We start from the raw sequence: 22423 nt of genomic DNA, 5'->3' as shown, positions 1-22423 counted from the left end.
TGATTGAATGGCGGAGTAAACTTGATGGGCCGAATGGCCTAATTCTGCTCCTATCACTTACAACCTTATGACCTCATGAGCGACATGGATTACTCCAGCTGCTAGTTTCTTGTGCCTTCATGAAAAGGTCATGGGAACAGCAAAGACGGTATCTTTTGAAGTTTGCGTTCTCAGTTGAGTCAAAGGCTTTAACCACGGCACGCTGGCACAGCGGTAGAGTTGCTGCCTCACAGCGCTTGCAGTGCCGGGTTCGATCCCGACCGCGGGTGCTTGTCAGTACGGAGTTTTATACGTTCTCTCCGATACCGCGTGGGTTTCCCCCGAGATCTTCGGTTTCCTCCCACACTCCAAAGGCGTACAAGTTTGTCGGTGAATTGACTTGGTATGAGTGTAAATTGTCCCCAGGGTGTGTCGGATAGTATCAGCGTGCGGGGATCGCTGGTCGGCGCGGACTGGGTGGGCCGAAGGGCCTGTTTCCCTGCTGCATTTCTAAACTAAACTAAACTAAACTTCTGAAGCCCCACTCTGATTGCACAGCAAATATGTCTTTAATTCAATGAAAAAATACCTCTCGAGGAACAGAAGGTAATTTTTATTTTCCCCCTGCTGGGTTTTGTGTCCAATGGAATGAATTCCACAAAAATATTGCTTTGTCATGGCGACTGATTTATTGTGCGAATTGTGCTGCTATTTTCTCAAATACCACATGTATAGAATAACAGTCTGGCCGGACCAGACGGCAAGGTTGTATCTCAATCAGGAGTACAATGCTGACACCTTAAGCTGCAAAGTATTAAGCTCGACGCAGCCAATACACAGACAGAACGCTGAGGTCGCATTGGAGCTATAAGTCATCCCAAGGCACCTGCTATCTGGAGTAATATAAAGAGGTCAACTCCTGCCGCATACTGACAGCACATATACACGCTGCTGCTTTGAAGTTAACTTTAAATGCAAGTTAAAGTCTGCCTTAGTTTCTACACAAATGCACATGTCAAAAAATATTGTGTGGTGATGTTCAAAGCCACTTTGATGCAGAATGGCGACTCTGGTCACTGAAGAGAACCCGCCATCATCCATTACAATCGCCCTATTTTTACCATCTTATTCAATGTTTATATCTTTGCACTAAATGATACACCCATTTATCCTTTATCTTTAGGTACACAAAATTGCTGGAGGAACTCAGCGGGTGCAGCAGCATCTATGGAGCGAAGGAAATAGGCGACGTTTCGGGCCGAAACCCTTCTTCAGACTGATAGGGGGTGGGGAAAGAAAGAAGGACAAAGGGAGGAGGAGGAGGAGCCCGAGGGCGGGCGGATGGGAGGAGACAGCTAGAGGGTGAAGGAAGGGGAGGGGGGGAGGGGACAGCACGGGCTAGCCAAATTGGGAGAATTCAATGTTGATGCCAAGGGGACGCAAGGACCCCAGACGGAATATGAGGTGCTGTTCCTCCAATTTCCGCCGCTGCTCACTCTGGCAATGGAGGAGACCCAGGACAGAGAGGTCGGATTGGGAATGGGAGGGGGAGTTGAAGTGCTGAGCCACCGGGAGGTCAGGTAGGTTATTGCGGACTGAGCGGAGGTGTTCGGCGAAACGGTCGCCCAACCTGCGCTTGGTCTCACCGATGTAAATCAGCTGACATCTAGAGCAGCGGATGCAGTAGATGAGGTTGGAGGAGATACAGGTGAACCTTTGTCGCACCTGGAACGACTGCTTGGGACCTTGAATGGAGTCGAGGGGGGAGGTGAAGGGACAGGTGTTGCATTTCTTGCGGTTGCAACGGAAAGTGCCCGGGGAGGGGGTGGTGCGGGAGGGAAGTGAAGAATTGACGAGGGAGTTGCGGAGGGAGCGGTCTTTGCGGAAGGCAGACATGGGGGGAGATGGGAAGATGTGGCGAGTGGTGGGGTCACGTTGGAGGTGGCGGAAATGGCGGAGGATTATGTGTTGTATTTGCCGGCTGGTGGGGTGAAAGGTGAGGACCAGAGGGACTCTGCCCTTGTTGCGTGTGCGGGGATGGGGAGAGAGAGCAGTGTTACGGGGTATGGATGAGACCCTGGTGTGAGCCTCATCTATGGTGGCGGAGGGGAATCCCCGTTCCCTGAAGAACGAGGACATTTCCGATGCCCTAGTATGAAATGTCTCATCCTGGGAACAGATGCGGCGTAGGCGGAGGAATTGGGAGTAGGGGATGGAGTCTTTACAGGGGGCAGGGTGGGAAGACGTGTAGTCCAGATAGCCATGTGAGTCAGTGGGTTTATAATGTATGTCGGTCAGGAGTCTGTCCCCTGCGATGGAGATGGTGAGGTCAAGGAATGGTAGGGAAGTGTCTGAAATCGTCCAGGTGTATTGGAGTGCCGGATGGAAGTTGGTGGTGAAGTGGATGAAGTCAGTCAGTTGTGTGTGGGTATCCTTTATCTTTGATTGATTGATACATGGTTTCTTGGTTTCTTGGTCCTCCAAAATATTCCAAATGGAATTTAAACTGGAGGTGTTGGAGGGAAGACTTAAGCCTGAAAGGGTTTTTTTGCGAAAAAAAGAGCTACCTTAAATTTAGTTGCATCTGGTTGGGTAACTATAGTAGGGTGAAGATTATTCCATGCTTTAATTGTGCGGGGGAAGAACGAATTGCTGTACACATCTGTCTTGGTAGCTGGAATCACAAATTGGATCGAATGCCCTCGTCTGCTCCAAATTGGTTTGGGTTTGGTGTAGGTCTTGTAATCTATGTCGAGCTGACCATTTAACATTTTGTAAAACAGGTCACTGGTAGGCACAAAAAGCTGGAGTACCGCAGCGGGACAGGCAGCATCTCTGGAGAGAAGGAATGGGTGAGGTTTCGGGACGAGTCCCTTCTTCAGACGTACTTGGTGCAGTGAGGTTCTTTGTTTGCGTACAGCACAAGTATTCACATGTACTTGGTGCAGTAAAGATTATTTACGTACCTTACAAGTATTCAAGAGTCTCCGTGTAAAGGGCATCGACAAAGTTACAAAACTATTCCATATAGTCCCTCTTCCTTCTCCACCCTCATCTCCCCACCTCCCACCCCAACCTCCCACACACCCCCCCCCCCAACCCCACCCCTCCTCCACACCGGCTCCCTCGTTGTTCTCAGCACCCCCCACGTTCGTATTCAAGTACAGTCTTTCTTTTAACTGGAGTGGAATTCTCTGTCACTGAAGGCAGTGGAGGCCAATTCACTGGCTGTTTTCAAGAGAGAGTTAGATTTAGCTCTTGGGGCTAAAGGAATCGAGGGATATGGGGAGAAAGCAGGAACGGTGTACTGATTTTGGATGATCGGCCATGATCATATTGAATGGCGGTGATGGCTCGAAGGGCCGAATGGTCCTACTCCTGCACCTATTTTCAATGTTTCTGTGTTTCTAACTGGATCGCATGCAAGCAATAGCTTTCACAGTATCTCGGTACTCGTGACGATAATTAACGAAACTAAACGGAACTACTGAAGTCATTTTGCAAAGCAATAATAACACAGCGTTATTATGTTTTGGTCAGTACTTTGTGTTTGCACTAAAAGCCAGTTCAATGTTTGGTGGCTCAGCAGCGCAGCAGGTGGAGCTGCTGCCTCATATTACCAGGGACCCAGGTTCAATACTGACCTCGGCTCCTGTTTGTGCAGAGTGTGAACTTTGTGTGACCATAGGGTTTCCTCTGCGCACTCTGGTTCCTCCCCACAGCTCAAACTGTGCCTTGAAGGTGCCACCAGGGGTGGTGGTGGTGGCATATACAATAGTGGCGTATAAGAGACTTTTGGATTGACACATGGAGATAAAGAGATATGGATTATGTGCAGATAGATAAGGTCTTGGCATTATATTCGGCACAGACATTGTGGGCCGAAGAGCCTGTTTAGTTTAGTTTAGAGATACAGCAGGGAAACAGGCCCTTCGGCCCATCGAGTCCGCACCGACCAACGATCCCCGCAAATTAACACAAGCCTATCACACACTTGGGACCATTTACTCTCATACCAAGTATACAAATCCAAGCCAATTAACCTACAAACCTGTACGTCTTTGGAGTGTGGGAGGAAACCAAAGATCTCGGAGAAAACCCACGCAGGCCCCGGGGGGAACGTACAAACTCCGTGCAGGCAGCACCCGTAGTCGGGATCGAACCCGGGTCTCTTGAGCTGCATTCGCTGTAAGGCAGCAAATCTACCGCTGCACCACCGTGCCCGCCCTTGTTCTTGTGCTGTGTTGTTCTACGTTTTTATTGTTGTATGTTTTTTGTTCTATCTCTCCTCAGGTAAGAAATTCTCATCTTCACATTCTCCTGCAACCTTCTGCCCTCGAGGCCCTCGGGCTTGTTCCACTCTTTTGTTAAAAGTGCGCATTTGATGCATCTCAAAGATCCATTTGATTCCATGTCATCTTTGCGTCACAAAACTCCACCTGTCTCGGTTTTGAGATTGATGAAAGCCTAGCCTCAACCCTCAGTTGCAACAAAATGGTTTCAAGTGGTGGTGGTGGCTTGAAAGACCACTACAAACCAAAAAAAATCAAGATCCTATTTTCAAAGTTTTATACCACAAAGAACCATGAACCTTTACATCCCCTTGTAATCTTTCTGAATTGCTTGATAGTGCAAGCACACGGCTGTAGTTTATCCCTTCTACTGCTGAATGGTGTGCATTTGAATGAATTCTCAGTCTGAAATGTTAGTGCTCTCTTAATTTTAAGTGACAGGTGTCAAATTCTGTGTGCAGAAGTCTATTTTGAAGTAACCAGAAACGAGGTAAATATTTTGAGTTTCGTCCACAGCATTCCCCTGAAGGGTTGTATTTGGGAAAATACAGCACTTCCCATTATTTTACACATCAAATCGGAGCTTTCTGATGTTATGTGTTACAGCTGCTGAGTAATGTTTCACCTCTTCAGCCTTCAGTGATACACTGCAGAGTTGTGGTAGGCTGGAGTTGTACAGCATAGGAACACCAACTCGATGCCATTCATCACCCACTCCCACACCAATGCAACACCAGTCCCATTTGCGTTTCTCCACTCATTCGCGCCAGCTTCCCCCCCCGATTCTACCACTCACCTACAGGCAAGGTGGAGCAGCAGTAGAGCTCCTGCTGCCTTAAGCCCCTGTCCCACTTAGGAAACCTGAACGGAAACCTCTGGAGACTTTGCGCCCCACCCGAGGTTGCCGTGCGGTTCCCGGAGGTTCCCGGAGGTTTTTGCCAGTCTCCCTACTTGCTTCCACTACCTGCAACCTCCGGCAACCACCTGCAACCTCCGGGAAACGAGCGGAAACCTTGGGTGGGGCGCAAAGTCTCCAGAGGTTTCCGTTCAGGTTTCCTAAGTGGGACAGGGGCATAACAGTGCTTACAGCGCCAGAGACCCCGGGCTCAATCCCGACTACAGGTGCTGTCTGTACAGAGTTTGTACGCTCTCCCCGTGAACTGCGTGGGTTTTCTACAGGGCCTCTGGTTTCCTCCCACACTCCAAAGACGTACCGGTTTGTAGTCAAGTCAGGTCAAGTCATCACTTTTATTTCTATAGCACATTTTAAAAAACAACTCTCGTTGACCAAAGTGCTTCACATTGGTGGAGGTACTAACATTATACAACAGTGGTTCATAGATTAAGTACATACATGTTAGGTAAGTACATACATACAGTTAGATGTGGCCCTTGTGGCTAAAGGGATCAGGGGGTATGGAGAGAAGGCAGGGATGGGATACTGAGTTGGATGATCAGCCATGATCATATCGAATGGCGGTGCAGGCTCGAAGGGCCGAATGGCCTACTCCTGCACCTAATTTCTATGTTTCTATGTTTCTATAAATACATACATGTAGCCCTCCCTCAGAGGACGTCAAGAAAGGCTTGAGAGTACAGATGAGTTTGGTATAATTGGCTTGGTATAATATTCCTGGTGTGCAGGGTAGTGTTAATGTGCGGGGATCGCTGGTCGGTGCGGAGTAGGTGGGCCGAAGGGCCTGTTTCCATGCTGAATCTCTAAACTAAACTCCCTATAGATGATGAAGGGAGAGAATAATGGGAATAATTGAAATCTGTCCCTTTGTTGTTGAGACCGATCAGTCCAAACGTTGGTACCAATCAATCCAGCGATTATGCTTTTGAGTAATAACAATCTTTAATGTACCATGTTTAAGAAAAACATAGTTGATGCAAGGTATGGTTTCCATTAGGAAAAGAAATTAATGGTATACTTGATCTTTGATCGAACAATATGCTCAGCATGCCCCAATAGTTTATTTTTGCTTTTTGCTTTTATTTCTAAACTTAAAGTTATATTACAAACTGCTCCCAGGAGGAATGTGAAAAAATAGAGGGGGGGGGAGAGTTTTATTAAACAATAATATTTTAATTTAACTTTGCAGAATGGCAGACAACTTATTCAATAAGCGTTTGCCTAATCATTTATCTAAACTGTTTAAAAATTAAAACTAAAGTCTGAAAAGAGAGAGAGTTATCCTGTGACTGTAAGGCAGCAACTCGACCACAGCACCGTTACACAATTCCACAAGCTGTGAACATACTAGTGACACAGCCAGATCTCAACCAGTTCATGTGTGTAGGAAGGGACTGCAGATGCTGGTTTAAATCGAAGATGGACACAAAATCCTGGAGTGAGAGGGGATCTTATTGAAACATATAAGATTGTTAAGGGTTTGGACACGCTAGAGGCAGGAAACATGTTCCCGATGTTGGGGCAGTCCAGAACCAGGGGCCACAGTTTAAGAATAAGGGGTAAGCCCTTTAGAACGGAGACGAGGAAACACTTTTTCTCACCGGGAGTTGTGAGTCTGTGGAATTCTCGGCCTCAGAGGGCGGTGGAGGCCAGTTCTCTGGATGCTTTCAAGAGAGAGCTAGATAGGGCTCTTGAAGATAGCGGAGTCAGGGGGTATGGGGAGAAGGCAGGAACGGGGTACTGATTGGGGATGATCAGCCATGATCACATTGAATGGCGGTGCTGGCTCGAAGGGCCGAATGGCCTACTCCTGCACCTATTGTCTATTGTTTATCTATTGTCTATTGGAACAGACAGCATCTCTGGAGGGAATTGAAGGAACAGCACCTCATATTTCACTTCGGCAGCTTACACCCCAGCAGTATGAACATTGACTTCTCTAACTTCATAGCCCTTGCTTTCCCTCTCTCTCCATCCCCTCCCCCTTCCCAGTTCTCCGACCAGTCTCACTGTCTCCGACTACATTTTATCTCTGTAACGCCCACTCCCCTGACATCAGTCTGAAGAAGGGTCTCGACCAGAAATGTCACCCATTCCTTCTCTCCAGAGATGCTGCCTGTCCCGCTGAATAACTCAAGCATTTTGTGTCTATCTTCGATTTCTCAACCAGTTCAGTTCAGTTTAGTTTATTGTCACGTGTACCGAGGTACAGTGAAAAGTTTTTGTTGCGTGCTAAGCAGTCAGCGGAAAGACAATACATGATTACAATCGAGCCATTTACAGTGTACAGATACACGATAAGGGAATCACGTTTAGTGCAAGGTAAAGTAGCAAAGTCCAATCAAGGATAGTCCAAGGGTCGCCAATGAGGTAGATAGTAGTTCAGGACTGCTCTCAGGTTGTGGTAGGATAGTCCAGTTGCCTGATAACAGCTGAGAAGAAACTGTCCCTGAATCTGGAGGTGTTCGTTTTCACACTTCTATACCTTTCATTGGCTATATTTAAGAGGGAGTTAGATGTGGCCCTTGTGGCTAAAGGGATCAGGGGGTATGGAGAGAAGGCAGGTACGGGATACTGAGTTGGATGATCAGCCATGATCATATTGAATGGCGATGCAGGCTCGAAGGGCCGAATGGCCTACTCTTGCACCTATTTTCTATGTTTCTATGTTTTGCCCGATGGGAGAGGGGAGAAGAGGGAGTGGCCAGGGTGTGACTCGTCCTTGATGATGCTGCTGGCCTTGCCGAGGCAGCGTGCGGTGTAAATGGAATCAACGGAAGGGTGGTTGGTTTGTGTGATGGTTTGAGCTGCGTCCACAATTCTCAACCACTTTTTCTGGTGTTTGGGAATGTTATTGCATCCGTTTGGTTACCGTTGTTGCCATTTTGAGGATGGCGTTTCACAATTGCACGCACTGGTGCACGGAAGCAGCAAATTAATCCTCCCCGCAAAAAAAACAACCGAGCAAAACTGAAGAAGGGTCTCGACCCGAAACGTCCCCCACCCCTTCTCTCCAGAGATGCTGCCTGTCCAACTGAGTCGCTCCAGCATTTTGTGTCTATCTTCGTTTTAAACCAGCATCTGCAGTTCCTTCCTGCACACAAATCTGAAGTGTCGTCTGATGACTCAGACGAGATGCTGGAAAAAGGATTTGCTCTGGGATAAATGATAAATAATTAGTCTGCACCAATTATGGCCGCTTAGCAAATAGACAATAGACAATGGGTGCAGGAGTAAACCATTCGACCCTTCGAGCCAGCGCCGCCATTCTATGCGATCATGGCTGATCATCCACAATCAATACCCCGTTCCTGCCTTCTCCCCATATTCCCTGATTCCGCTATTTTTAAGAGCCCTATCTAGTTCTCTCTTGAAAGCATCCAGAGAACCTGCCTCCACCGCCTTCCGAGGCAGAGAATTCCACAGATTCACCACTTTATGAGAAAAAGTGTTTCCTCGTCTCCGTTCTAAATGGCTTACTCCTTATTCTTAAACTGTGGCCCCTGGTTCAGGACTCCCCCAACATCGGGAACATGTTTCCTGCCTCTAGCATGTCCAAACCCTTAACAATCTTATATGTTTCAATGAGATACCCTCTCATCCTTCTAAACTCCAGAGTGTACAAGCCCAGCTGCTCCATTCTCTCAGCATATGACAGTCCCGCCATCCTGGGAATTAACCTTGTAAACCTACGCTGCACTCCCTCAATAGCAAGAATGTCAATCCTCAAATTAGGGGACCAAAACTGCACACAATACTCCAGGTGTGGTCTCACTAGGGCTCTGTACAACTGCAGAAGGACCTCTTTCCTCCTATATTTGATTCCTCTTGTTATAAATGCCAACATGCCATTCGCTTTCTTCACTGCCTGCTGTACCTGCATGCTTACCTTCATAGATTGATGTACAAGGACCCCCAGATCCCGTTGTACTTCCCCTTTTCCCAACTTGACACCATTTAGATAGTAATCTGCCTTCCTGTTTTTGCTAACAAAGTGGATAACCTCACATTTATCCGCCTTAAACTTCATCTGCCATGCATCTGCCCACTCCCCCAACCTGTCCAAGTCACCCTGCATTCTCATAGCATCTTCCTCACATTTCACACTGCCACCCAGCTTTGTGTCGTCTGCAAATTTGCTAATGTTGCTTTGAAATAAAGAAATATGTGTTCAATCTTCATTCTCAGATGAAAACCCTCCAGATGTAGCCAACATCCTGAAACTGCACATTACCACTTGCTCAATGTAGCTAACTCATACCCCATATACTACTTCTGTCCGTTTTCCCAAATAAATGCTGCTTTATGGTGATATCGATGTCAGTGTACTTTACACAAGGCAAGTGCTTGGAAATGGAGGCTAGCCCGTTCACTTCAGAGGGTTAGGGGGGGATCAGCAGGCCTATGTTGATAAACTGGCGAAAAGATTTAGCACATGTGCTTTTAAAGAGTCCCCGATTATTAGCAACAACCATTTGAAGTGTGATTAAACAGCAAGTCAATGGGACCCCACAGCAGCCCAGATGTCTCCTGTAATGTGCTGAAGCTATTAGAATGGGATAAGGCTCCCTGATCCATACAGCCTGCCTAACACTATTTTAGTTTTAGTTTAGATTGAAACAGGCCCTTTGGCCCACCAAGTCCATGCCGACCATCGATCACCCGTTCATAAGTTTAAATGTTTATGTAATAGGAGCAGAATTAGGCCATTCACCCCATCAAGTCTACTCCGCCATTGAACCATGGCTGATCTATCTCTCACTCCTAACCCCAATCTCCAGCCTTCTCCCCATAACCCCTGACACCTGTACTAATCAAGACTCTATCTATTTAAGAAGGAACTGCAGAATGCTGGAAAATCTAAGGTACACGAAAATGCTGGAGAAACTCAGCGGTTGCGGCAGCATCTATGGAGCGAAGGAGATAGGATCCTTCGCACCATAGATGCTGCTGCACCTGCTGAGTTTCTCCAGCATTTTTGTGTACCTAGGAATCTATCTATCTCTGCCTTAAAACTATCCACTGACTTGCCCTCCACAGTCTTCTAGTTCACACTAGTTCCCACTGGTTCGATGTTCTCCCACTTTCACATCCAACCTCCACACACAAGGGGCAATTTACAGAGGCCAATTTACCTATAAAACTTGCCCGTCTTTGAGATGTGGGAGGATATTTAGTCAGAGGGTGCTGAATCTGTGGAATTCTTTGCCACAGAAGGCCGTGGAGGCCAAGTCAGTGGATATTTTGAAGGCAGAGATAGATAGATTCTTGATTCGCACAGGTGTCAGAGGTTCAAACTCTGTACAAACAAGACCGGCAGTCAGGATCGAACCCGGGACCCTGCTACAAAGCAGCGACTCTACTGCTGCGCCACCATGCCACCCACATTATCTATATTACTAAAAGTCTGATCTTGACCGCTTCCTGTTGTTCTGTATATTGATTTGAGAAAAAACGCTGCCACTTATGGTTGTGATTTTTGGCTATCTTACTCAGAGTCCCTCTCCGCTGCGCAGGACAAGAGGATTTTTCCCATCGATGAAAAATAAGAGTTATTAGTGTTTAAAAAATGTTGAGATTCTCTCTCCTGTCAATCACGCCATGAAGGCCACGTCCCTTCTGGTGGGAGGGGGGGAGGGACTATAAAGCCCAGGGTGTGGCTCAGTCTCTGCAAGATAGAGGAGGGAGAGGTCACGACTCGCTGTCTTTAGTGGCCTTGCACCCTGCCTGAAATGGTATGAAAATGCACTTGAATTTGGTGGCCTTGCACCCTGCTTAAAATGGAATTTCAAGGAATAGCCGTGAGTCAACTGCCAGCCCATCAGCCGTGAGTGAGTGAGCTGCCAGCACAACAGGCTTGAGTGACAGAGCTGCTGGGCCAAGAATCCATTCGGCCCACAATGTCCATACTAGCCATCTGGAAACCAGTCCCTTCAGCCCACAACACTGATACTAGCGCTCTAGAAAGCCCCCCCCCCCCCCACTGGCCACCAATATTGGAATTGGTGGAGAGGTGAAATATTGCATTGGGGGACCAGCCCTCCCGTGTGATGCTGGGACCCAACGGGTCCCACTTAGTCTAGTTAGTCTCTATAAATCCTGAAGTTGTGTGTAAGACACTGGTGAGACCACGGCAATTTTGCGGGTGTATAGGCTGGGTCATTGCATTATAGGGTGGGTGTGAGAGTGCTGGTGAGAAGGGAGGAGGGGCGGGGGGGGGGGGTTCCAGATACTTACAAGAACTTTGTTAGGGCTGGAGAATTTAACCATGAGAATAGATCAGTCAATAAATCATTTAATTTTAGTTTTTTAGTAGTTTTAGAGTTACAGCGCGGAAACAGGCCCTTCGACCCACTGAGTCCACGCCGACCTGGAGCGGCGACCTGGGACGGCGGCCTGGAGCGGAGACAGCGGGACCCGGGCTGGGGCGGCGGCCTGGAGCTGGGGCGGCTGCCCGGAGCGGAGACTGCGGGACCCGGAGCTGGGGCGGTGGCCCGGAGCGGAGACTGCGGGACCCGGGACCCGGAGCTGGGGCGGTGGCCCGGAGCGGAGACTGCGGGACCCGGAGCGGTGACTGCGGGACCCGGAGCTGGGGCGGCGGCCTGGAGCTGGGGCGGCTGCCCGGAGCTGATGCTGTGGCGGGCCGTCTCGGAGCGGAGACGGCGTTCCGGCTTTCGGCGGCGGCGACATCACCACGGAGGTCTGCTGGACTGGAGGGCGGCATCTCCGGCCTGGATCGATCGCCTCAGCGCAGAGGGAGAACAAGGAGGGAAGAGACGGAGACTAAGACTTTGCCTCCATCACAGTGAGGATGTGCTTGGTGAACTCACTGTGGTGGATATTTAATTTGTGTTTATTGTATGTTTTGTTTTTATTGGTTCTGTGCATGACTGCAGGCAACATAATTTCGTTTAGACCGAAAGGTCTAAATGACAATAAAGGAATCTAATCTAATCTAATCTAAAACCAGCGATCCCCTTACACCTGCACTATCCTACACACTAGGGCCAATTTACAATTTTTACCGAAGCCAATTAACCTCCAAACCTGTATGTCTTTGGAGTGTGGGAGGAAACCGGAGAACCTGCTGTCTGAGTACGTCTGAGTACCTCCTGCATTTGCTCAAGTTTCCAGCATCTACAGTCCCTTGAGTTCCCAGTAATAGGTCTGAAGTCTGAAGCAGGGTTCCAACCCGAAACGTCACCCGTCCTTTTTCTCCAGAGATGCTGCCTGACCCGCTCAGGGCAATTTTACAGCTTACCGAATTAACCTACAAACCTGTACATCTTTAGAGTGTGGGAGGAAACCAGAGTACCCGGAGAAAACACAAGCGGTTACAGGGAGAACGTACAAATTCCGTACAGACCTGTGGTCAGGATTGAACTCAGTTCTCTGGTTCTGCAAGGCAGCAATTCTACCGCTGTGCTTGAATCTTAATCAAGAGTCAAGAATCTTTTTTTGCCATATGTCCCAGATAGGACTGACATTCTTACTTGCTGCAGCACAACAGAATATGTAAACATAGTACATAATGGGAAAAACAAAGTTGTGTGTCTATACACACTTGCACGCATACTCAATAAATAAACAAATATAGTGCAATAATAATAATAGTCTGTTATAGTTCAGAGCTTATTTGTTGTTGTGTTTAATAGCCTGATGGCTGTAGGGAAGAAGCTGTTCCTGAACCTGGTTGTTACAGTTTTCAGGCTCCTGTACCTTCTTCCCGATGGCAATGGTGAAATGAGTGAGTGGGCAGGATGGTGTGGGTCTTTGATGATGTTGGCAGCCATTTTGAGGCAGCGACTGCGATAGATCCCTTCGATGGTGGGGAGGTCAGAGCCGGAGATGGACTGGGCAGTGGTCACAACTTTCTGCATTCTTTTCCGCTCCTGGACATTCAAGTTGCCGAACCAGGCCACGATGCAACCAGTCAGAATGCTCTCTACTGTGCACCTGTAGAAGTTCAAGAGAATCCTCTTTGACATGCCGACTCTCCATAATCTTCTCAGGAAGTAGAGGCGTTGATGTGCCTTCTTTATAATTGCAGCAGTGTGCTGATGAATTTCTCAGGTCTTGACTCAGCCATGATCATATTGAATGGCGGTGCAGGCTCGAAGGGCCGAATGGCCTACTCCTGCACCTATTTTCAATGTCTCGATGTTTCTACTCTGGGCAAGAGACTGTGCGTCTTCCCAATCTATTATGATTTCTAACATTCATTGAACAGTCATTGAAAGTAGGCATGCAGGTGCAGCAGGCAGTGAAAAAAGCGAATGGTATGTTAGCATTCATAGCAAAAGGATTTGAGTATAGGAACAGGGAGGTTCTACTGCAGTTGTACAGGGTATTGGTGAGACCACACCTGGAGTATTGCGTACAGTTTTGGTCTCCAAATCTGAGGAAAGACATTCTTGCCTTAGAGGGAGTACAGAGAAGGTTCACCAGACTGATTCCTGGGATGTCAGGACTTTCATATGAAGAAAGACTGGATAGGCTCGGCTTGTACTCGCTAGAATTTAGAAGATTGAGGGGGGATCTTATAGAAACTTACAAAATTCTTAGGAGGTTGGACAGGCTAGATGCAGGAAGATTGTTCCCGATGTTGGGGAAGTCCAGGACAAGGGGTCACGGTTTAAGGATAAGGGGGAAATCCTTTAGGACCGAGATGAGAAAAACATTTTGCACACAGAGTGGTGAACCTCTGGAACTCTCTGCCACAGAAGGTAGTTGAGGCCAGTTCATTGGCTATATTTAAGAGGGAGTTAGATGTGGCCCTTGTGGTTAAAGGGATCAGGGGGTATGGAGAGAAGGCAGGTACAGCATACTTAGTTGGATGATCAGCCATGATCATATTGAATGGCGGTGCAGGCTCGAAGGGCCGAATGGCCTACTCCTGCACCTATTTTCTATGTTTCTATGTTTATATTTATTTTATTTAGCGAATGCAAAGTCCTTTAGCCAAGCAGTTGCCTCTTGATCTGCTGTATGAAGGGTGACAAGTCCTCCTTTGAGTCTTTGTTGAGGGCATGCTTCAATGATGTGTTGCATTGTTTGCTGCTCTCCACAAGCACACCATGGGGTTGGGCTGCTGCCCCATTTGTGAAGGCTGGCCAAGCAGGGGCCATGTCCAGTCCTGAATCTATTCAGCGTCGTCCACTGCTTCCTTGGGAGATTGGTGCCAGGGACCGGTAGGGTGGGGTCTGACACCAGATGTTTATTTGGGACGTCCTTGGACTCCCATTCCTTTTTCCAAGCTGATTGGATGTTTATATGTTTCTATATCTCTTACGATTTTATACACCTCACCTTAAACCTCTGTCCTCTGCTTTTCAATTCCCCTACCCTGGGCTAAAGACTCAGTGCATCTACCCGATCTATTCCTCTCATGATTGTGTGCACCTCCATAAGATCACCCCTCATCCTCCTGTGCTGCAAGGAATATAGTCCCAGCCTGCACAACCTCTCCCTTCAGCTCAGACCCGCGAGTCCTGGCAACATCCCCGTGAAACTTCTCTGTACCCTTTCCAACTTGACAACATCTTTCCCCATAACATGGTGCGCAAAACCGAACACAATACTCTAAATGCGGCCTCACCAACGCTTCATGTAACTGCAACATGACCTCCCAGCTTTGGCACTCAATACTCTGACTGATGAAGGCCAATGTGCCAACAGCCTTTTTGACCGCCCCGTCCACCTGTGACGTGATATATTAATGAGCTCTGACACAGAGGCCTGATTGTGCACCATGAATTACCCTGATTCCATTCTAAAACTGGATCTGCAAAGGCCAATCCAGAAATAGCCCAGGCTCAGTTTAGAGCTCTTAAACCAGGTTGGGTTGTTGATCCTGCTGGCATCCACTGTAGAATGGAAGGAAGCAACTAGTTGAAGTCTCCAACAGGTTTCAATTAGATCATGCTCGATATCTCTCTCTCTCTCTATTACATTTTCCCACCTTCTCCTTTTTCTCACCCCACAAAACATGAACAGTGGCGCAGCTGTTAAGGCCTCTACTTCACAGCGTAAGAGATCCCAGTTCAATCCGGAGCTCGTGTGGCTCTTATGCACTTTCTTCCCTCTGACAGCATTGGTTTCCTCCGGTTGCTCCAGTTTCCTCCCACATTCCACATACATGCAGATTTGGAGGTTAATTGAACCCCATGAAATTGCCCCTAGTGTGGAGGGAGTGGATGAGGAAGTGGGATAATAGAAAATAGACAATAGACAATAGGTGCATGAGTAGGCCATTCAGCCATTCGAGCCAGCACCGCCATTCAATGTGATCATGGCTGATCATCCCCAATCAGTACCCCGTTCCTGCCTTCTCCACATATTCCCTGACTCCGCTATTTTTAAGAGCCCTATCTAGCTCTCTCTTGAAAGCATCCAGAGAACCTGCCTCCACCAGCCTCTGAGGTAGAGAATTCCACAGATTCACCACTCTCTGTGAGAAGAAGCGTTTCCGTAGACTTGGTGGGCTATTTCCATGCTGCTTCTCGAAACTAAACTAATCTCAACTCAATTAAACTATGTAGACAAAGAAACTGCAGATGCTGGAATCTTGCATAGAACCCGAAATAATGGAGTAACTCAGCAGGTCAGGCAGAATCTCTGGAGTACATGGATGGGCTATGTTTCAGGTCCAGACCTATCTTCAGACTGATTGTAATGGGGGAGAGAAAGCTGAGGAAGAGATCTGAGGAAGGGTCTTGTGTTTAGTTTAGGTTAGTTCACAAGTTGTAGGAGAAGAGTTTGGCCATTCGGCCCATCGAGACCACACCGTCATTCAATTATGGCTGATCTCTGCCTCCCAATCCCATTTTCCTGCCTTCTCCACATAACACTTAACACCCATTCTAATCAAGAATTCATCCACCTCTACCTTAAAGATATCCACTGACTTGGCCTCCACAGCTCTCTGTGGCAATGAGTTCCACAGATTAACTTCCCTCTGACTTAAGAAGTTCCTCATCATCTCCTTTCTAAAAGAGCAGCCTTTAATTCTGAAGCTATGACCTCTGGTCCTAGACTCTCCCACCAGTGGAAACATCCTTTCCACGTCCACTCTATCTATGCCTTTCATTATTCTGTAAGTTTCAATGAGATCTCCCCCTCAACCTTCTGAACTCCAGCGAGTCGAGGCCCAGTGCTGTCAAACACTCATCATATGCTAAACCTCTCATTCCTGGGATCATTCTAGTAAACCTCCTCTGGATCCTCACCAGAGTCAGCACATCCTTCCTCAGATATAGGGCCCAAATTTGCTCGCAGTACTCCAAATGCGGCCTGACCAGCAAATTATAGAGCCTCAGCATTACAAGTCTGTTTTTGTTTTCCAGTCCTCTTGATATAAATGCAAGCATTGAAATTGCCTTCCTTACTACCGTTTTTTCGAGTTTAGTTTAGAGATACACTGGGGAAACGAGCCCCTGGTCCACCGAGTCCGCGCCGACCAGTGATCCCCACACACTAACACCATCTTACTCACACTAGGGACAATTGACAATTTTACCAAGCCGATTAGCCGAGAAACATGTACGCCTTTAGAGTGCGGGAGGAAACCAGAGCTCCCAGAGAAAACCCACGCGGCTCACAGAGAGAACGTACAAACTCCGTACAGACAGCACTCGTAGTCCGGATCGAACCGGGGTCTCTGGCGCTGTGAGGCAGCTACTCTACCGCTGTGCCACCGTACCTCCCCGCGTTCTAAACTAAATTATGTTAATTTTGAAAGCAACTATTATTACAAAGCTTCAACTATAGTGGGCGGCACGGTGGCGCAGCGGTAGAGTTGCTGCCATACAGCGCTCGCAGCGCCGGAGACCCAGGTTCGATCCTGACTACGGGTGCTGTCTGTACGGAGTTTGTACGTTCTCCCCGAGACCGCGTGGGTTTTCTCTGAGATCCTCCCACGCTCCAAAGACGTACAGGTACGTAGGATTTAAGAGAGAGTTAGATAGAGCTCTAGGGGCTAGTGGAGTCAAGGGATATGGGGAGAAGGCAGGCACGGGTTATTGATAGGGGACGATCAGCCATGATCACAATGAATGGCGGTGCTGGCTCGAAAGGCCGAATGGCCTTCTCCTGCACCTATGTCCTATGTTTCTATGTAGGTTAATTGGCTTGGCACAAGTATAAATTGTCCCTAGTGTGTGTGGGGTAGTGCTAATGTGCGGGGGTCGCTGGTCGGTGCGGACTAGGTGGGCCTCAGGGCCTGTTTCCGCGCTGTATCTCTAAACTAAACTAAACTGAACTAAATCTCACGATAAAAAGCATTTCCTGATTTTGTGCAGAAGGAGTCTTGTTCTAATTTTGGGATTACGGACCCAATATTCATAGTTCACCACCCACCTAGAATCCCACCTCCTCACCGACCCCCCCCCCCCCCCTACATCTGTCCCAGCCCCCTAACACCAAGGTTTTCCATGCATCCATCTATCAAATCCGTTTAACATTTTACACGGCAGTAAAAGACTTTGATTGTTGTAAGTGTAACAGTTCATTGGGATCTGGGATTGTTTAAACAGGGCAGCCAGTCAAGAAGTGGGAGCTGTAAACCCATTTGTACAACACTAGTTACAGGCGGACTGCTGGCAATTAAAGGACTAAAACACTCTGGGGTGGCTTTGAGGACTGCTGTGCGGAGCCGGCCAGGTTTTTAATCCCTCCTTGGGTGGTGGATGCATTGAGCTTGCCTGCATTTCAAGGCGTACCACTTATCACCATCTCCGACCAGTTACCAAACCCGCACAAAACTGGCTGGGGTGGTGGAGGGAAGAGGGTTGGAAAACGCCACAAACAGATAGAGATGGGTATAGGTACCCTGCAAGCCCATCGCTTTTAAGTGTTAGGAGCAGAATTAGGCCATTCAGCCAATCAAGTCTATTCTGCCATGGCTGATCTATCCCTCCTTCCTAATGCCCCTGTCCCACTTAGGAAACCTGAACGGAAACCTCTGGAGACTTTGCGCCCCACCCAAGGTTTCCGTGCGGTTCCCTGAGGTTCCCGGAGGTTCCTGTCAGTCTCCCTACCTGCTTCCACTACCTGCAACTTCCGGCAACCACCTGCAACCTCCGGGAACCGCACGGAAACCTTGGGTGGGGCGCAAAGTCTCCAGAGGTTTCCGTTCAGGTTTGCTATGTGGGACAGGGGCTTTACTCCATTCTCCTGCCTTCTCCACATAACCCCTGCCACCCACGCCCAAGAATCTATCTATCTCTGCCTTAAAAAATATCAGTTGACTTGGCCTCCACAGCCTTCTGTGGCAAAGAATTCCACAGATTCACCACTCTCTGACTGAAAAAAATTCCTCCTCATCTCCTTCTTAAAGGAACATCCTTTAATTCTCATGCTATGACCTCTGGTCCTAGACTCTCCCACTAGTGGAAACATCCTCTCCACATCCAATCTATCCAAGCCTTTCACTATTCGGTGAGTTTCAATGAGGTGTCCCCTCATCCTTTTAAACCCCAGCGAGCACAGGCCCAGTGCCGACAAACGCTCATCATATGTTAACCCACTCATTCCTGGGATCATTCTTGTAAACCTCCTCTGGACCCTCTCCAGAGCCAGCACATCCTGCATGTTGACCAAAGAAGAAGCTTGCCCTCAGTATTTGCTTAACATTGACCTATTTCACATAGTATAGAATAGAATAGAATAGAATAGAATAGCCTTTTATTGTCATCCAGACCGAAGTCTGAACGAAATTTAAGCAGTCATACATACAATACAATACAATAAAAAACAACAATAAACACATATTAACATCCACCACAGTGAGTCCACCCAACATCTCCTCACTGTGATGGAGGCAAAAGTCTTAGGGCTGCAGTCTCTTCCCTCCTCTTCTCCTTCTGCGCTGAGGCGATACCCCCCGGGCGATGTTAAAACCTGTCCTGCGGCTCAAACACCGCGGCCCGGGGTAGTCGAAGCTTCCGCTCACCAGACCTGCTGACGCAGCCGCTGGCCCCCGGCCGAACCCCGGTCTCAGGCCACCGCCGCCAGAACTGCCGTCCCAGCCCCCGGAGCATCGTTCCAGCCCCGAGCCGGATCGCCCTCACGTGAGTACTGCCACCGTCTCAGCCTCGCGCCAGGCCGCCGCTCCTCCCTCGGGCTGGGCCGCCCCGACTGGGCGCCGCTCCTCCCTCGGGCTGGGCCGCCCCGACTGGGCGCCGCTCCTCCCTCGGGCTGGGCCGCCCCGACTGGGCGCCGCTCCTCCCTCGGGCTGGGCCGCCCCGACCGGGCGCCGCTCCTCCCTCGGGCTGGGCCGCCCCGACCGGGCGCCGCTTCTCCCTCGGGCTGGGCCGCCCCGACCGGGCGCCGCTCCTCCCTCGGGCTGGGATTGGGGGTTGGCACAGTGGCACAGCCGGTAGAGTTGCTGCCTTACTGCGCCAGAGACGTGAGTTCGATCCTGACCTCGGGTGCTGTCTGTACGGAGTATGTACGTTCTGCCTGTGACCTGCGTGGATTTCCGTAGGTGCTCCGGTTTCCTCCCACACTCCAAGGACGTACAGGTTTGTAGGTTAATTGGCTCTTGTAAAAATTGTAAATTGTCGCAAGTGGGTAGGATGGTGTTAGTGTGCGGGGATGATCGCTGGGTCAGACTGGATTCGGCGGGCCGAAGGGCCTGTTCCCACGCTGTACCTCTAAAGTCTAAAGGTCAAAAGGCCAGCATGGATGTAATGGACCCATTTCTATGCTGGACAATTCCGAGGCTTTACAACTCCAGTTACAAATCCGTTCCCTCGGCATCAACTGGTTGGAATGTGTTTCGTAAGTCACATTTGCAAGCCAAAGCATAAATCCTCCATGACTCATTCATCCTACAAATACGTAATAGCAACAGCGGACGAACAAAAGGCAATAGATGATCGTGGTTGTGGCTCAGTAAAGTCAATGGAAAATTGAAGCAACAGAAATGTACACTGCAAAAGGAGAACAGGTCCCAAGTGGCCCATCACATCCCCCCCCCCCCCCCCCCCCCCCCCCCCCCCCCCCCGTTCCATAGACCAGCCGGTTACGCCGTTGTTGCAATGTTCTCTCACTGGGTAAGAAGGAACTGCAGATGCTGGCTTAAACGAAGATAGACACAAAAAGCTGGAATAACTCAGCGGGACAGGCAGCATCTCTGGAGAGAAGGAATAGATGACGTTTCAGGTCGAGACCCTTCTTCACACGAGTTAGGGATAAGTGAGACGAGATGTGGATGATGATGTGGACAATAGACAATAGACAATAGGTGCAGGAGTAGGCCATTCGGCCCTTCAAGCCAGCACCGCCATTCAATGTGATCATGGCTGATCATCCCCAATCAGTACCCTGTTCCTGCCTTCTCCCCATATCCCCTGACTCTGCTATTTTTAAGAGCCCTATCTAGCTCTCTCTTGAAAGCATCCAGAGAACCTGCCTCCACCTGGAGAGATAAAGTACAATGAATGAAAGATATGCAAAAATGTAACGATGATAAAAGGAAACAGGTCGTTGTTAGCTGTTTATAGGGTGAAAATGAGAAGTTAGTGCGACTTGTGTGGGGGAGAGATAGAGAGAGAGGGAATGCCGGGGCTACCTGAAGTGAGAAAAATCAATATTCATACCACTGGGCTGTAATGTGTAAGAAAGAACTGCAGATGCTGGTTAAAATCGAAGATAGACACAAAATGCTGGAGTAACTCAGCGGGTGAGGCAGCATCTCTGGAGATAAGGAATGTGCGACGTTTCGGGTCGAGACCCTTCTTCGGACTGATAGAGGGATCTCGACCCAAAACATTGCCCGTTCCTCTCCAGAGATGCTGCCTCACCCATTAGGCTGTAAGCTGCCCAGAAGAAGGGTTTCGGCCCGAAACATTGCCTATTTCCTTCGCTCCATAGATGCTGCTGCACCCGCTGAGTTTCTCCAGCATTTTTGTGTACCAAGCGAAATATGAGATGCTGTTCCTCCAATTTGCGTTTAACCTCACTTTGACAATGGAGGAGACCTACAACAGAAAACTCTGTGTAGGATTGGGAGGGAGAATTAAAGTGTCCAGAGAATCCTTTGGCTCAACTTTAGAACCTGAACTATTCCCATTTAGTTGTTGTCTTAGAGATACAGCGTGGAAACGGGCCCTTCGACCCACCGAGTCAGCGCCGACCAACAAGCACCCGTACACTAGTTCTATCTGACATACTAGGGACAATTTACAGAGGCCAATTAACCTACAAACCGGCATGTCTTTGGAATGTGGGAGGAAACCACGGCACCCGGAGAAAACCCACGCGGTCACATGGAGAACGTGCGAACTCCGTCTAGAAACCACCCATTGTCGTGATGAAATCAGGGTCTCCGGCACTGTAAGGCAGCAACACTACCGCTGCGCCACAGTGTCACCCAAAGTTCTTTATGCAATTAGTCCAGAACCAGGGGCCACAGTTTAAGAATAAGGAGTAGGCCATTTAGAACAGAGACGAGGAAACACTTTTCCTCACAGAGAGTGTTGAGTCTCTGCCTCAGAGGGCGGTGGAGGCAGGTTCTTCGGATGTTTTCAAGAGAGAGCTAGCTAGGGCTCTTAAAAATAGCGGTCAGGAGATAGGGGAGAAGGCAGGAACGGGGTACTGATTGGGGATCAGCCATGATCACATTGAATGGCGGTGCAGGCTCGAAGGGCTGAATGGCCTACTCCTGCACCTATTGTCTATTGTCTAATCGTAGAGTTATACAGCGTGGAAACAGGCCCTTTGAACCAACTTTCCCACGGAAAACAACATGCCCCATTTACACTAGTCGCACCTGCCTGCATTTGGCCCATACCTCTCTAAACATCCTATCCATGTACCTTTCCAAATGCTTCTTAAACGTTGCAATAGTATCTACTCCGCCTCAACTACCTGCTCTGCCAGCTCATTCCATACACCCACCACCCTTTGTGTGAAAAGGTTACCCTTCAGGTTCCTAGTAAATCTTTCCCTCCTCACATTAAACCTATGTTTTTTGGTTCTCGATTCCCCAACTCTGGGTAAGAGACTCTGTGCGATTACCCGATCTATTACTCTGATGATTTTGTATGCCACTATAAGATAACCCTCATCCTCCTGCGCTCCAAGGAATAGAATCCTAGCCTGCTCAACCTCTTCCTAAGTTCTCAGGCCCTCAGGCCCTGGCAACATCCTTGGAAATCTTCTTTGTATAGTTTCCAGCATGACAACATATTTCCTATAACAATGGGGCAGAACTAGGGTTGCTGCCTTACAG

This window comes from Amblyraja radiata, chromosome 6 (assembly GCF_010909765.2).
Source record: "Amblyraja radiata isolate CabotCenter1 chromosome 6, sAmbRad1.1.pri, whole genome shotgun sequence".
Taxonomy (NCBI): Eukaryota; Metazoa; Chordata; class Chondrichthyes; order Rajiformes; family Rajidae; genus Amblyraja; species Amblyraja radiata.
The sequence above is the reverse complement of the archived record's forward strand: the minus strand, read 5'-3'. Positions refer to the sequence as shown.